General features: G+C 47.8%; 1 protein-coding gene across 1 annotated transcript in view; it reads right to left on the reverse strand.

The window, feature by feature from the left end:
* The window catches only part of LOC115116255 (zinc finger homeobox protein 3-like), a 114,576-nt gene that overhangs the window by 61,294 nt on the left and 39,924 nt on the right, over nt 1–13,358 (reverse strand). The gene's annotated exons all lie outside the window — the stretch shown is intronic.

The following is a 13,358-nucleotide window of genomic DNA, read 5'->3' on the forward strand; positions in this document are numbered from 1 at the left end:
ACCTCCTTAGGAGGCACGCAGAGTTCGGAGGGGAGCATATCCATGTCCTCCAAGAATCAATCTAGGCACGGACAATGGAGACACAGCGTGGTAGGGTTAAACCCAGCAAAATACACCCTGTGACATCACCAATATTAACCTCACATGACCAATGACTGGTACACTGCATATGAATGGAAGGCTCAATGATCACAATGAGGATCGAGAGAACGTGACTGTGCCAGGCTATCCCCCATCTAACTAAATGAGCTAACATTGCAGAAAAGTTCAGAGTAAAAAGAGAATAAAACTTTTCTGCACTTGGAGATAAAACATGATCTTCTTGTTCTTGGAGATGGGGTGGACTGCTAGCTAACTCTCCTTGCAGCTACACATTCTTTTGGGGGCAGGAGAAGAGACAGGCTAATATAAGAGCAACTCCTTGTCAAGCCTTTGAGAGTAATTCAACTGACACTGATGAGAATCAATGTTCCTTTGAATGCATTACTTGGCAGAATCGGGGGCTTTTGTCCCTTAAACTTAGCCGGCGAGAAATGATGCCCTTCGAACAATGGGGGGAGAGGTGAAAATATAGAGAGTGAGTGAGGGAGAGGGGGGGGGAGAGAGGGGGAGAGAGAGAGAGAGAGAGAGAGAGAGAGAGAGAGAGAGAGAGAGAGAGAGAGAGAGAGAGGGGGAGAGAGAGAGAGAGAGAAAAGAGGGGGGAGAGAGAGAGAGAGAGAGAGAGAGAGAGAGAGAGAGAGCAAGTCTTCTCTCCCATTCCCTTTCACAGAGCCAAATGGATTCCGAGCACTTTATGCATTAATCAATCAATATCTCTCACTGTACATCAACGGCGCGACCAAGTTATGAATGACCTTTGCAACAAAAAAAGGACACTTTAATGCACACAAGATAGCTCGTAGCTTAGTAACTTCAGCCCGGTTTTTATCACGCATGATTACACCTTCACAAGGCACAGGGCCATTAATAGTGCACTAAATACCACAAGGTTAGTCGTTATTCAATTTGCACATGGACAGGGTTGGGGGTGGTGCCACTCACCAAGCTCACATGTCTGCCTGCCCCCAGCTCTATGCACTATGCTTTTGTATAAAGAAATATTATATTAACACAGATTTGATCATTATTATTATTTTTTGCTATTAGATTTGTCTAGTGCTTTAGAATATGATAATGCAACAAAATGAAAAAGGGAGACAGTCACCAATCACAGGGGATTTGTATTGGGACTCAGTCACCAATCACAGGGGATTTGTATGGGGACTCACATAAGCGTTAAGTGCACTTCTTTGTAGTGAGGCTCAAGGGCTAATTTAAAGACGATTCCTATCTTTAGATGAAAGAAGACTAACCACCATCACACTTGAGAGAAATCACAGTAAGTGCAGGGGTGTACTCCAAACCTGCCTGTTGACAATCAGGTACAATGTCACCCAACAGTTTGGGTCGATTAGATACAACAACAACTACAAATGTTTCTGCCCTCTCTACACTACAATAGAGAAACATTCCAATGAACTATGTTCACTAATATGCTGTTTTGGCAGGTAAGCTGAAGTAACAACTTCTTCTAAGTAGTAATATATCACAAGCAACCTCTCAATCAAATGAGTCACTGTCCAGTATTCTCATAATGTTAGAAATTTAAAGTATTTTCTTCTTTTTGATGAAGACACAAATCTTTCATCGTGAATTTGGTCACCCCTCATGGCAAGTACTGACTCTTAACTTACTGAGCAATCAATTCCAATAATGTCTCATTGAATGACTGAATTCTTGAAATCAGATAACATGTACCAGGAAATGTAAAGCTACTTTTCCGGAGGCGGGAAACGGAGGGCAGACAAAGAAGGGAAAGAATTAGCCTTTTCTCCATTTTGCTTTTTTTTTAATGGGCTGGAGTAAGAAAACGGGGCAGGCAGGCAGGGTAAATGCTGTGGTGGGGGGGGGGGGGGGTATATGGGATTGGGAAAAGGGTAGTAGTGGTGGAGGGGTCTCTATGCCCCGTCCTCAGCGCAGTTGGAGCGTGGAGGTGAAGCGTGGAGACAGAGTGGAACGGACAGGAGCTGACTGCACAGAGAGCAACAGAAAGGAAGAGCCCAGACCAAGAGCACACATTAATGCTATTGTGGGCCACTCACAATGGGGCCTGGAAAGTGACTGCGGAAGGCCCTTAAACAAAGGAGACATCGTTCTCTCTCCCCCACCCAATTAGATTTTCTCGCCCCGTTTTACATGACAAAAACACGGGCCATTTTTCCTAATTCGCCCTGCCATATTGGGTCCCGTTGACACAGGACCAGAGGAAACCAAACAAACGGCAGATTAGCGCTCCGTCTGGCTGATTGACAGTGACCTGCACCGTCCATTCAGACACCGCCACTGTAACGCCATACTGCTTCTCGCCCCCAAATATGTGCCCCGTCTCAACCTTCCCACGTGCCTGAGATATTCAACATATACACGAGAGAGACACTCATTTCCAAAACACACCCCATAATCATGCCTTTTTTCTCACCAGGTCCTCTGAAATGATATTTCACACAGCCCAACAGGAACTAAGTACATTATCTAGCTCCCAAACTGTTGCAGATGTGTACATATTATCTCCAAACAAACGGGCTGCTCATACTTGGGGTTAGCCCCTTCCATCTCTCTACAGCAGGGTTTCTCTAGTCTAGTTATTTTAACTGTGTGTGCTGGCTGTTTGACATTGACTTGCCTGTCATTTCCAACACAGTTCCCTATCCGTGGTTCATTAAGGGAACAGGGAAGAGTGACACGGACCTGGATGCTAATACAACTCCCTGAGTGCCAGGCCACCCTTCTCAGACACCATTAGTCCCTGTTTTAAAATTCAGATGACCACAGACCATAGACGCTTCAGTGTAATCCCCCTCCATTTCTATTAAGAGCCACACAGGGAGCAGCACCAGCTCCATCCCCTACAGAGGGCTGTGGGGTCTGGGGAGAGGAGAGGCCTTTAGCCTGTCTGGTGCACTGGGCTATGCTTCCTGCTGCACACTGACCTCTCTGCTCTCTCTCTCTCTCTGCATCTACATCATCATCAGCGTGTTACAGCACTGTCTAACCTGCTCCTGAATAGACAGAGGTTGCTCTCACCTGCATTGACACCGGCTGTGGGAACACTGGCTAAAGGCCCAGACTCTCTCTGGATGCTGTGGGTTTATCCTGTACCTTATGCCTCTGAATAAGGCTGTTGTTGTGCATTCTGAATCTCAGACCAAGGACTTATATAAAGACAAATGTTGTCTTTTTTGGGGCCAAGTTAATAAACTATTTCTAAACAGGCCATCCAAGTCTACATGTATCACGGCAGGGAGAGCATTAAAACTTCAAAAACAAGTGCATGAGACCATCAGCCTGAGTGAGCGAGGCAAAAATCTTTTTATAGCAGCACTTGGTCTAACATAGCGGCACAACTCTAAAGTGGGCCTGAATTGTGTGTCCTTTCCTCTTGACTGTGCAGCGTGGCTGAATTGACTCGATACGCCGGGCTCTCCTGTATGCTTACTGAGCAGGTAGCGTGAAAATTGACCTTTTCTTGGTTTCTTAACAGTGGATTATTCATCTTAATGGTTCAAATTGGTCAGGGTGTTTTTTCTGCTGTCTTCCAACATATTTCCCTCTCTCTCTCCCGTCTTTGTGTCTTCCAAATTCATTTTTAAATGAAAGAATATGCTTTACAGAACTCCGAGGGCTCAACAAATAACCACGCCAAAAATCCACAAAACCAAAAAAAAGGAAAAAGCCCGTATAAACTGCTGCAGGGATTGGAAATCAACAGGCAATGATTGCATATGCAGTAACCATTTTATAGGCAATGTGTAAAACAAAGACAATAGGAAATTCAGAAAACAGACCTGCCCATGATTTTATCTGAGTAGTTTATTTCTAATCATGAGTAGAAATGAGGCACTACTTTTACGAGGAAATGCAGAGCTTTAATCTGAAACCCATGAGTGACACAACAGAGAGAAACACACTTCTTGGCCGTATTCATTCTGGGTGGTGTTTGAGAGGCAGGCCTTTGTCTCCGTGGCTGTGCCCTGCATACTGTAATGTAAACAGACACCAGGTCGAGGGGATGGCCAAGACACATAATACAACACGTTTAAGAAGCAGATATAATCCCTCAGATGGGAGCTGATGTCTTTGATGCAGTGCTTCTGCTCTAACGACTGGTGAATCTCCTCTCCACCGCCCCGCCCTGTCTGAGGGGCCCGCACCCAGACTGCACTAAAATAATACACAATAGTCATTTTTCTGGGAGTTTTTGCACTTTAAATACCATCCATCAGTGGGCCAGGGCGGACTCCTCTGGCCCATCTAAACAGGCTTGTGGGGGAATCTGTCTAGTAGCAGCTAATAAAATAGAGGTGACAAGGCAGCGGGCCCAACCAGACAAAGAGACAGTGTGAGGGCTATGTCTTCCACCGGATCAGGAGGGACGCCATAAATCTAGCCCAGTCAAACAGCAGGAATGTCCCAGTTTGTCAAAAACAAATACCATCTTGTCTTGGATTGTCACTGTGCAGTAAAAGGGCCTCACATCTGGTTAAATATAGTCAGCCAGACTTCCACCCAGCCCAGGCCACGGGCACGACTGACTTCCAAATCCAGACTTCAGCCCTTCTTTAACAAACAGGCCTTCACACGGAAACGGCTGTCCAATCAGCAGCCACAGAGCACCACCACACTACCCCTCAACACTCTGCATCTAAACATTCATCCTCTATTAGGACCACTGTTAACACTTTGTTTGAAGCGGGGAGGGATATTCCCCTGCAGTATGCAGACACTGGGCCAGGAGCTGAAGATGTGCTGTGATCAATAGCCTGCCCAGTGTGGGTGGTGTATAGGTGAGGCCAGAGTGGTCCTTTGAGGCCGGGGGGACAGTGTGAGAATCCCTGTCCCTGTACTGTTGATACCCAGCCTATCCCTGTGGGGGGAAAGGTGATGATGGTTGCCGGGGGTAACAGGAGACATCCCGAGCCAAACACCTGCTCCCCCCTACGGGCCACTGATAGAGCGTACTGATGTCACCACCATAACAAACCTGGACTCTCTCTCTCTCTCTCTCTCTCATATTTCCCCATGTATTTTTCTCCTCACTCATCCATACCCTCCCTCCCTAGACAATAATCAGACGCAGGCTGAATCAATGGCAGGCGTGCAGGCCCACAGGTAAAGGTTAGCAGGGTTCACTATTGAATTATTCCTGCTCCTCTCTCATCACTGCCATCTGCCTGGCTGCTTTTAATTGATGAGGTGGAGGGACAGACAGCACAAGGCTCTGACGACAACGCACACACACAATGCTGTATGTGTGTGTATGAAAGTGTGTCCCCGTGTGAGAGAGAGAGAGAGAGAGAGAGAGAGAGAGAGAGAGAGAGGGTATGGTGTGTAAGAAACACACACACAATCAGACACCACAGTGGTTCTCTCCGCCAGTCATTCACATCTATCACGGGACAGATAATGAATCATCTCTTGCTTTCAGCCAGTGTTTGTTTCATCTGCCTTTATTGTAATGGAGCCTTCAGAGTGTGAGGGCAGATTGGCTGCCGGAGAGGGCATTCTTTACTCCCTGGTTTTGTTCTGCTGTCAGGCTGGGAGAAGCTGGGAGAGTCGGGGCTGCTGAGCTGAGACTGAACTCATCCAGAGCAAAGATCATGGCCTTTGATCTGCCAGTGCTCTCTGGGGGGACAAACAGGCCTTATTAAAAAAGACTAAATAAAGCTTTCCCTGCCTCCATTCTAAACTTCCCAAACTTCTCCACTCTCTCATGTTGCCTATGGTCAAATTGAGCTGCCTTGATTCTGACAGTGAGTGAACTGCTTGGTCTCGCAACACCAAAACATAGCAACAAATAAAGCGATCTAACGGCATTTAAGAATTTATTGGCTCTTGTTCCCAGAATACCTGACATAAACAAACAGCGCAATCAATAGCAAATGTATCCGAACAAGGGCCTACTGGGCGTGAGATCAAAATGTGTGTCTTGGGGGAAGTCCAAGTAAGCTACAAAGAAAACTTATCTGCTGATGTCAAATGAAAAGTTACAAGTGCTTAGTGATCGGCAGGAGAGGTAGCCACATTACAGACGTATCGTATAGCGATCAAATGTTAGGCTGTGATGGATTTATGGATGTGCCTATGTGGGCTGTCCAGGATGGCCTAAAACAGAGCTTTGATTGGATGGGATTTATATGGAACACTTGGCGTTATTGGTGTAGTGTGATTACAGAGCCAGTGAAATGAGTCACACTGGGGAAGTGACTGTGATACACTTACATTACAGCATTTCCTCTAAATAAACCAAGATGGCTGCCAAGCCGCTGTCTGCACTAGTGGAACAACAGCCAGCCATGTTGCACATCTGCAAAGACGCTGCAGTAGAATCCTATAAACACTCACCTTGACTAAACTCATAATAACCTAGTCACTAAAAACTCATATAGTACACAAGGTATTTTCAAATAAATTATAAAATGAACTCTCTCTCTCAAAGGCTTTTCCTCTCCTCCTCTTATGCTTCCTGTCTGACACTGTTGCTGCTTCTGGTTTAATCAAACCCATCAAAGCCATTCTCAGCGCATCTATTCTCAGTTCCCCTTTCTGCAACCACAGAGCCAGCAGCCCTCCATGCCCTCAAGCCAGACTGACAGGCCCACAAGAGAGTCTGTGGTCACTCTCTCGCTGAGTGACAGGTGGGCAAGCAGGGCTACTGCATAACCCCCCCACCCCCACACCACCCCACCCCACAGACACCTCCGGAGTGTGCAACCCAGCACCCTAAATCGCTGCTCCCCACTTCTGCTCAGACATGCAGCAGCAAAGCCTCAGGGCCTGGAAATAGAACTCATTAACACGGTTAGTAAGTACAAATGAGAAGACTGTCTCCTGATGGACTGTCTATCTTTTGGATCAGCTTTCAAGGAGAGCGTCTGGTAATGACGGGAGCGAGGGAAACCAATATTATAATGCGCTGCCTGTCTCCTCTCTGCTGACGGCGACGCACCTCGTCGGCGGCTGAAATAAAGGCCTGAAAACGGGCTCGATGACAGGGAGCGAGGGCCTCTCTCACCCACACACCCGCTAACTATGTGTGTGTGGACACCTATGTGTGCACTTATTTATGAGTATGTGCAACATAAAATCCAGCTCAGGTTTACACCCATGTGCCATCCCTGATGCTGAAAAGCACACACAGAGCACAGCACACATAGTGAACAAACTCAATAGAGCCTAGTGTATCTATGTAGAAAGCTCATTATGCAAAAAGGTTTTATGTTAAAAGTTCAAGCTGAAAAGTAGACTGAGTATATTCTGTCCAAACTTTGTTTCGGAATAAAATATCTTTGTAGTTTCTGAGTTCACCCTTCACTTGGCCTCCTCTCACTATCCCTCTCTGTTTCTCTCTTCCCCCTAAAGCCTGGTGCTCTACTGCATAGGCCATCTATTGGGTTGACTGACAGACACACAGTGGGCCAGTCTGTTCACCTGCCAGGCAGAGAGAGGCTGAGGCAGTGCAGCCAGTGGTCAGTGCCATCCAACCCAGTGCTTAGTGCTCTGGGGTACAGTCATGAAATGCAGGAAGAATGAATATGGACACAGGACGTTTTGATTCATAGTCTATCCCAAAATAGGATCGTGGCTTTCTGGTCAATTTGCTATTGCAGGATGAGCCAGCAGTGGAATTTATACAGAGGCATCTATAAACCAGGGGGAAAGAAAATACTTCCTTGTGTGAGTTTGGACAGCAGGGCCACATGAGTGTGACTGCGTAGCGTGCACAACTTGAAAGTCTATAAAGTCATTATTTCAGCTTTTTTAATAATAAAAGGCTATTTTTTTATTTTATTTTAAAATGAAAGGTAATGTATTTATGAAATTCCTGCCACGTTCTGCAGACAGCAAACAATTTCCTCTGCTCTCAGTGCCTCTGGGTCCTGGATTAGAGGCCAGTCGTCTGACAGGAGCCAGACTGGGCACTGGGCCCCGGGCCCTACAGGGGCCCCTCCTCACCCTACTAACCCTCCTCACCCAGACCTCATCTCCACTCTGCATCACCGCAATAACAGCCTTTATTAAAACAGCATAGAGCAAAGTACATTTCAGATTGGACATAGTATGGCGTGGAAGAAGTGGCTGGTGCTTAGGGTCTACAATATCCTGTTTCTGGGAAGGTTTACGTAGCATTTTAACAAGCATGGAAAAAGGAGGACATTCCAGGGATGGCTGCTGTCCGTCTCCTGTGCTCCTCCCGTCTGTGGGAGGGAGCTGTGCTGCATGCCGCCCCCACAACGCCATCGGAGTGTGGCCAGGCTCACCCCTGCTTTCCTCTGGCTTCTGCTCTCACAGCCCCGCCACAGGACCCGCTCCTTCAGAAACACTGTGGGAGCTGGAGAAGGTAAAGCTCCAAGCCCAGCTAATGTGCAGCTCTCAGGGGCTATAGACAGGCAGGGGGTGAGAGGAAGAGAGAGGACCTGGCTTCTAAACTGCATGAGCGTGAGGTATTCCAGCCCAGTTTAGGTGAGGATGGTTTGAAAGCCCACCATTTCCCCCCCACTGTTGACATGTCCTGTCGGCTGTGCAAGAGCCTCCGTAAGGGCTGCCAGAGAGCTGGGGGCCCCAGAAGATGAGTGAGGATCCTGCATTTGCCTTATTAGCACATTTTTTTAGGCATGAAGCTCTTTGCCAGCTTTTTTGGGAGCATAGAATTATGTATGAGACGGAAAGAGAGAGAGGCGTGTGGGGATAAGAGGGATGCCTCTGTTGTCAGGACATGGCTTGCTATTAAGTGTGTGACCCTGGAAGCGCACCCCTTTAAGTGAAATCAAATTGGATTCCGCCAGTATGCAGTAATTCCACGCATCCTTTGGCCTCATTTCCATTTGCCCATGCAAACAGCCTGCATGCTCCTCTGCCCACTCGCTAGGCCACACCCACTGGGATGTGCCGGCCAGGCTCTTGTTACTGCGCTTCCTGGTTAGAGACCTGAGTAGCAAGCTCTGCTGGTGGGGTGTTTACCATGGCTACTGCAGTGTCACTATCCAGCCCACCCGTCACCCCTCTATACCCCCACCCTCTGACTGCTGCTAAACCCCTGACTGGCCAGGCAGGCCCCTGTGTCCTGAGAGACTGGAGACAATGAGTGGAGGCTGCTCTGACGGGCCCCGGCCCCAGCCTCCCTCCCAGCCACCTCACAGACAGGGATTTCCTCCTGCGATGAGAGCCAAGCCGTCACAGACCAGTGATCAAGGGCCTGCCATCTGTGACTGAGGCAGATTTACAGCAGGGGCTAATCCACACCGTCAGCCCTGTTTGTTCTCCTTCTCAGCCTCCTCCGCACACACACACACACACACACCGCATACTCACACTGCTTCCCTCCATATCTGTGGCCTGCTCCCCTCCACCACACCTTCACTAGGACCCTAGTCACGGGCAGAAGGGCACCCACCATGCAGTAACCATTGAACTTTGCCCTCTTTAAAAGGCATGATCTCATTCTGTTCAGTGCTCAAAAAATTACTTTAGTCCATTAACTGTTATGAAATGAGAAACCCCAATGTGTCAGTGAGTTATATGCCCTGGTGAACATCACTCAAAACAAATAGTGTCATCCAATGCCCGAGTGTCACACTAGCTATCAGTCCCCATGCACACACTAAAAACCCACACACACATACCTGGAACAAGAGTTTCTCCTCTCGTCTCTTCTCCCCTCCCTCTCTCTGCCAGTGTATCCAGTGAGGTGTCGGTGTCTGGGCTGTGTGCAGTGTGTTAGTACAGGGCAGCAGCGGGCTGTGCTCTGTGGCATCTCCACCCAGGGACAGGACAGCTGTGTGGCTGGGTGTGGGTGTGGCTGGGGTCCCTCTGAGGCCTCCTTTGTTCCCCCCCGGCCAGCCAGAGAAAGGGTTAAAGAAGACAAATGGAGGCAGATCCACAGAGGAACGTGCTTAAGCAGCACATTTTCAGAGCGGGGGCAGGAATTAAAAACAATGGCTGCCTTTTATCCCAGCGTTGGTCTAATTGGACAGGAAATTCATCTCTGCCGCCTTAGCACTCACCCTGGACGCTCCACAGAGGGGAGACATGGCACCAAAAACCTCTGGCCTTCGGATTCCGCCTGCCCAGCCGCCCGTACCCCACAGCTTCCTAAAAACACAGACCTTTCCCCCAGCAAGGCTTCCTGTGTGAGTGCATGTGTGATTACACACCTTGCAAACACGGTCCTAGTTTCTGTGCTGCCTGCATCTGTTTGCAGAGAGAAGCCTTCTTGTGTTGTCATCTGTCGTTTTTCCTTCATGACATCACTCTGGTCTTTGATACAGTGGTCAGGGCTCCTTGGGCTGTTGCAGGGAGGCTGCTGATTGGGGGAAGCCTAGTTCCTAGCTAGCTCCTGTGGAGACTAGTAGCCCAGCACCTAACACCAACAGAGCAGCGCTCCAAACCCAGCAGCAGTCAGGGGAATTACTGCCTAGCTGACCCAGAAATCCAGGGCCAGCTTTGTTTTAACAAGCAGGGGAACCTTCCACCACTTTAGCAACTGTGCCTCGACCACAAGAAAGGGTCCTGCGCCTCCAAAGAGCTAGCGGGGAGGAAATTAAATATTACACCAGGAGGGAATGGTTCAGCTCTAAAGGGGGTGGGGTGGGTGGGGGGTCATTCACTGGTGCTGGGACAAGGCATTAGGAGGTGAAGCGGTAGTTTGGCAGAAGGGGGGTGGAGTCTAGGAATTCACAACAGTTCATTCTCGCTGATGAAAAGGTATGTTCATTATCAGCGTAATTCGATCAAGATGCTCGAAGGGGGGGGGGGGTAGGAGAGCGAGAAAAGGCTGACATTCTTTATTACACACTTCATTTAATTTAACGGACCTTTAAAAACTATATATAAAGGGGGGAAAAAGGGGCGAAGGAGAGAGGGAAAACTTTGCCCTGGCTCTTAAAGGGGATGTGGCAGCCGTTCCAGACGCTCTTGGTCTGAGCCCAGTCTTTTCCTGGCAGAGAGTGTCCGCTGGCCTGTAAGGCGGGAGCGAGCAGAGGCTGACTCTATAGCACAATCAATCAGGCCTTCAGCGCTGAGCCTCGCAGAGCTCCGTTTGGTAAACATCAAGTCACAGGCTATTAAAGGATCCGCTGGCTTTCTAAAGTCCCAGGATGCCAGACTGTTCAGGAGCATGACAACAACGGCCCTTAGCATGGTGCATAGCCGCTAACAGAGTCACTAACACAGGATAGGGACTGGGAGAGACATTAGGAGATCTCTATGCTTACGGTTAAAGTACCGGATCATAATGATCTCTGGATGTCTTGATAAAACAACGCCCTGTACACATGAGCAATTCCACCCTTTGACCTTGTGATACGTTTCCAATGAACTCCCCTTGACTTTCATCAGTGTGTTACAATCAGCCAAACCTAGTGATCTAATTCCTAACAACCCTCCCGTTCTGTTTCTCAACCTCTCAGGTCAAAAGTAGCTGAATTACTTTCGGGAAAAGATGAGGTGATTAAATTAATCAACTGAAGGACCTGACAGCAAAGCAATCAAGTCATCTTCAAAGTACACACCTTGAACTAAACCCCACTAGCGGCCTAAACAATGATCACACAGTAGAACGTTTTTTATCCACCATCTTGTAGTGTTTGACGTGTGTTTACTGTAGGATAATGTGGTCTGGAAGACTGTAGTTTGATGTATCTCCGAAGGGGGCTGGAGAGAGCACCCCCAGCGTATGTGTACAGTGTGTGTGTGTGTGCCTGTGTGTGTGTGTGTGTGTGTGTGTGTGTGTGTGCCTGTGTGTGTGCCTGTGTGCCTGTGTGTGTGTGTGTGTGTGTGTGTGTGTGTGTGTGTGTGTGTGTGTGTGTGTGTGTGTGTGTGTGTGTGTGTGTGTGTGTGTGTGTGTGTGTGTGTGTGTGTGTGTGTGTGTGTGTGTGTGTGTGTGCCTGTGTGTGTGTGTGTGTGCCTGTGTGTGTGTGTGTGTGTGTGTGTGTGTGTGTGTGTGTGTGTGTGTGTGTGTGTGTGTGTGTGTGTCTGTGTGTGTGTGTGTGTGTGTGTGTGCCCACACCACCCCCGTGCAGGAGCCCATTACCTAACCTACAGCCTCATTTAGTTTCTTACAAACAGGGTTATCCATTAACGCACATCGAAGGTTAGGAAAGAAGATATATAAATAAACAGAACCTCAAGCTAAAAAAGAGAAAATGAGACTTGTTTGTGAACCACACCACAGCTCCCCTCCTTCCTCTAACACAAAATCCCCAACCCCCCCACCCTTTTAACCTAAGTGGGCTTCCTCTTGCTTTTACATGTTCACTTGTCCACTGTACTGTAGTCATTAACATATTTGGAGTGCAGTGAGCAGAAAGCTTAATTGTCCTTAATTGCTCGTCTAAATGTGTTCTCTAATGATTTGCCTCAGATCTGTGACTGCCTTTTGCGCAATTTCCCGGCCGCTGGCTTCATTATCCCTGCCTCCTTGGAACAAAGCGTTTTCAGAGGCCCAGACTTTTTTTTACATAACAACACACAGAGTGAATGTGAGGGAGGGCAGTGACGGCACTCTGTGGGGATACACACAATGGAGGCCCTTTGTCAGGGTGCAGAAGTTAAAGTGATTAGAAAACCAAATCTGTGCTAAGACACAGTGTTAATTGACCGCAGCTCACTCCTTTTGAAATCGGCTCCTAACAAACAACCAATCCTGGCTTTTGTTTGTGCCTTTTACTGCTGCTGCTGTGGGTGTATCTGTTATTGCTGCTTTGCTCCTCCTACCTCTGGCCTGATGGCATCTCTGAATGTGTCTTTATTGGCTGAACAGCAAGGCCCTGTAGTCTCCATTCAATGCAGGCACGGCCTGATCTCAGAATTATTAGTATTATTTCTCAGAAAGCATCCAACTGAATTGTGCATATATAGAAAAAAAGGCTGCTTTCAGAAATAATTAGTTACAGTTCATTTAGTTGTGACTAGGAACAAAAGATGTGAATATACATTCTGAATACATGCACTATTCTGAACTGAGCCTATTATTAAAATATATAAATAAACGTAGAGTGTAGGGTTTGTGCCTGACAGAATGGAGGCACAGTAGCTACTTCCTGCCTTCTACCTGTGTGGGAGGAGTTACAGAGGGCAGGTGGCTTTCCTGGTAGATATGCTCTTTGTGCGAGCACAAGTAAAACTATCTAGAGCACGCTGTATGTTGAATCTGAGGTGCCAAAGAAAATAAATTGTGCACCATTTTACCTGCTTATATCAATATCATAGCACAGACTCAGTGGCATTGGGAGCTGTTTGTCTTGTTTGAATACGATACGGCA

Source organism: Oncorhynchus nerka, linkage group LG27 (assembly GCF_034236695.1).
Source record: "Oncorhynchus nerka isolate Pitt River linkage group LG27, Oner_Uvic_2.0, whole genome shotgun sequence".
Classification (NCBI taxonomy): Eukaryota; Metazoa; Chordata; class Actinopteri; order Salmoniformes; family Salmonidae; genus Oncorhynchus; species Oncorhynchus nerka.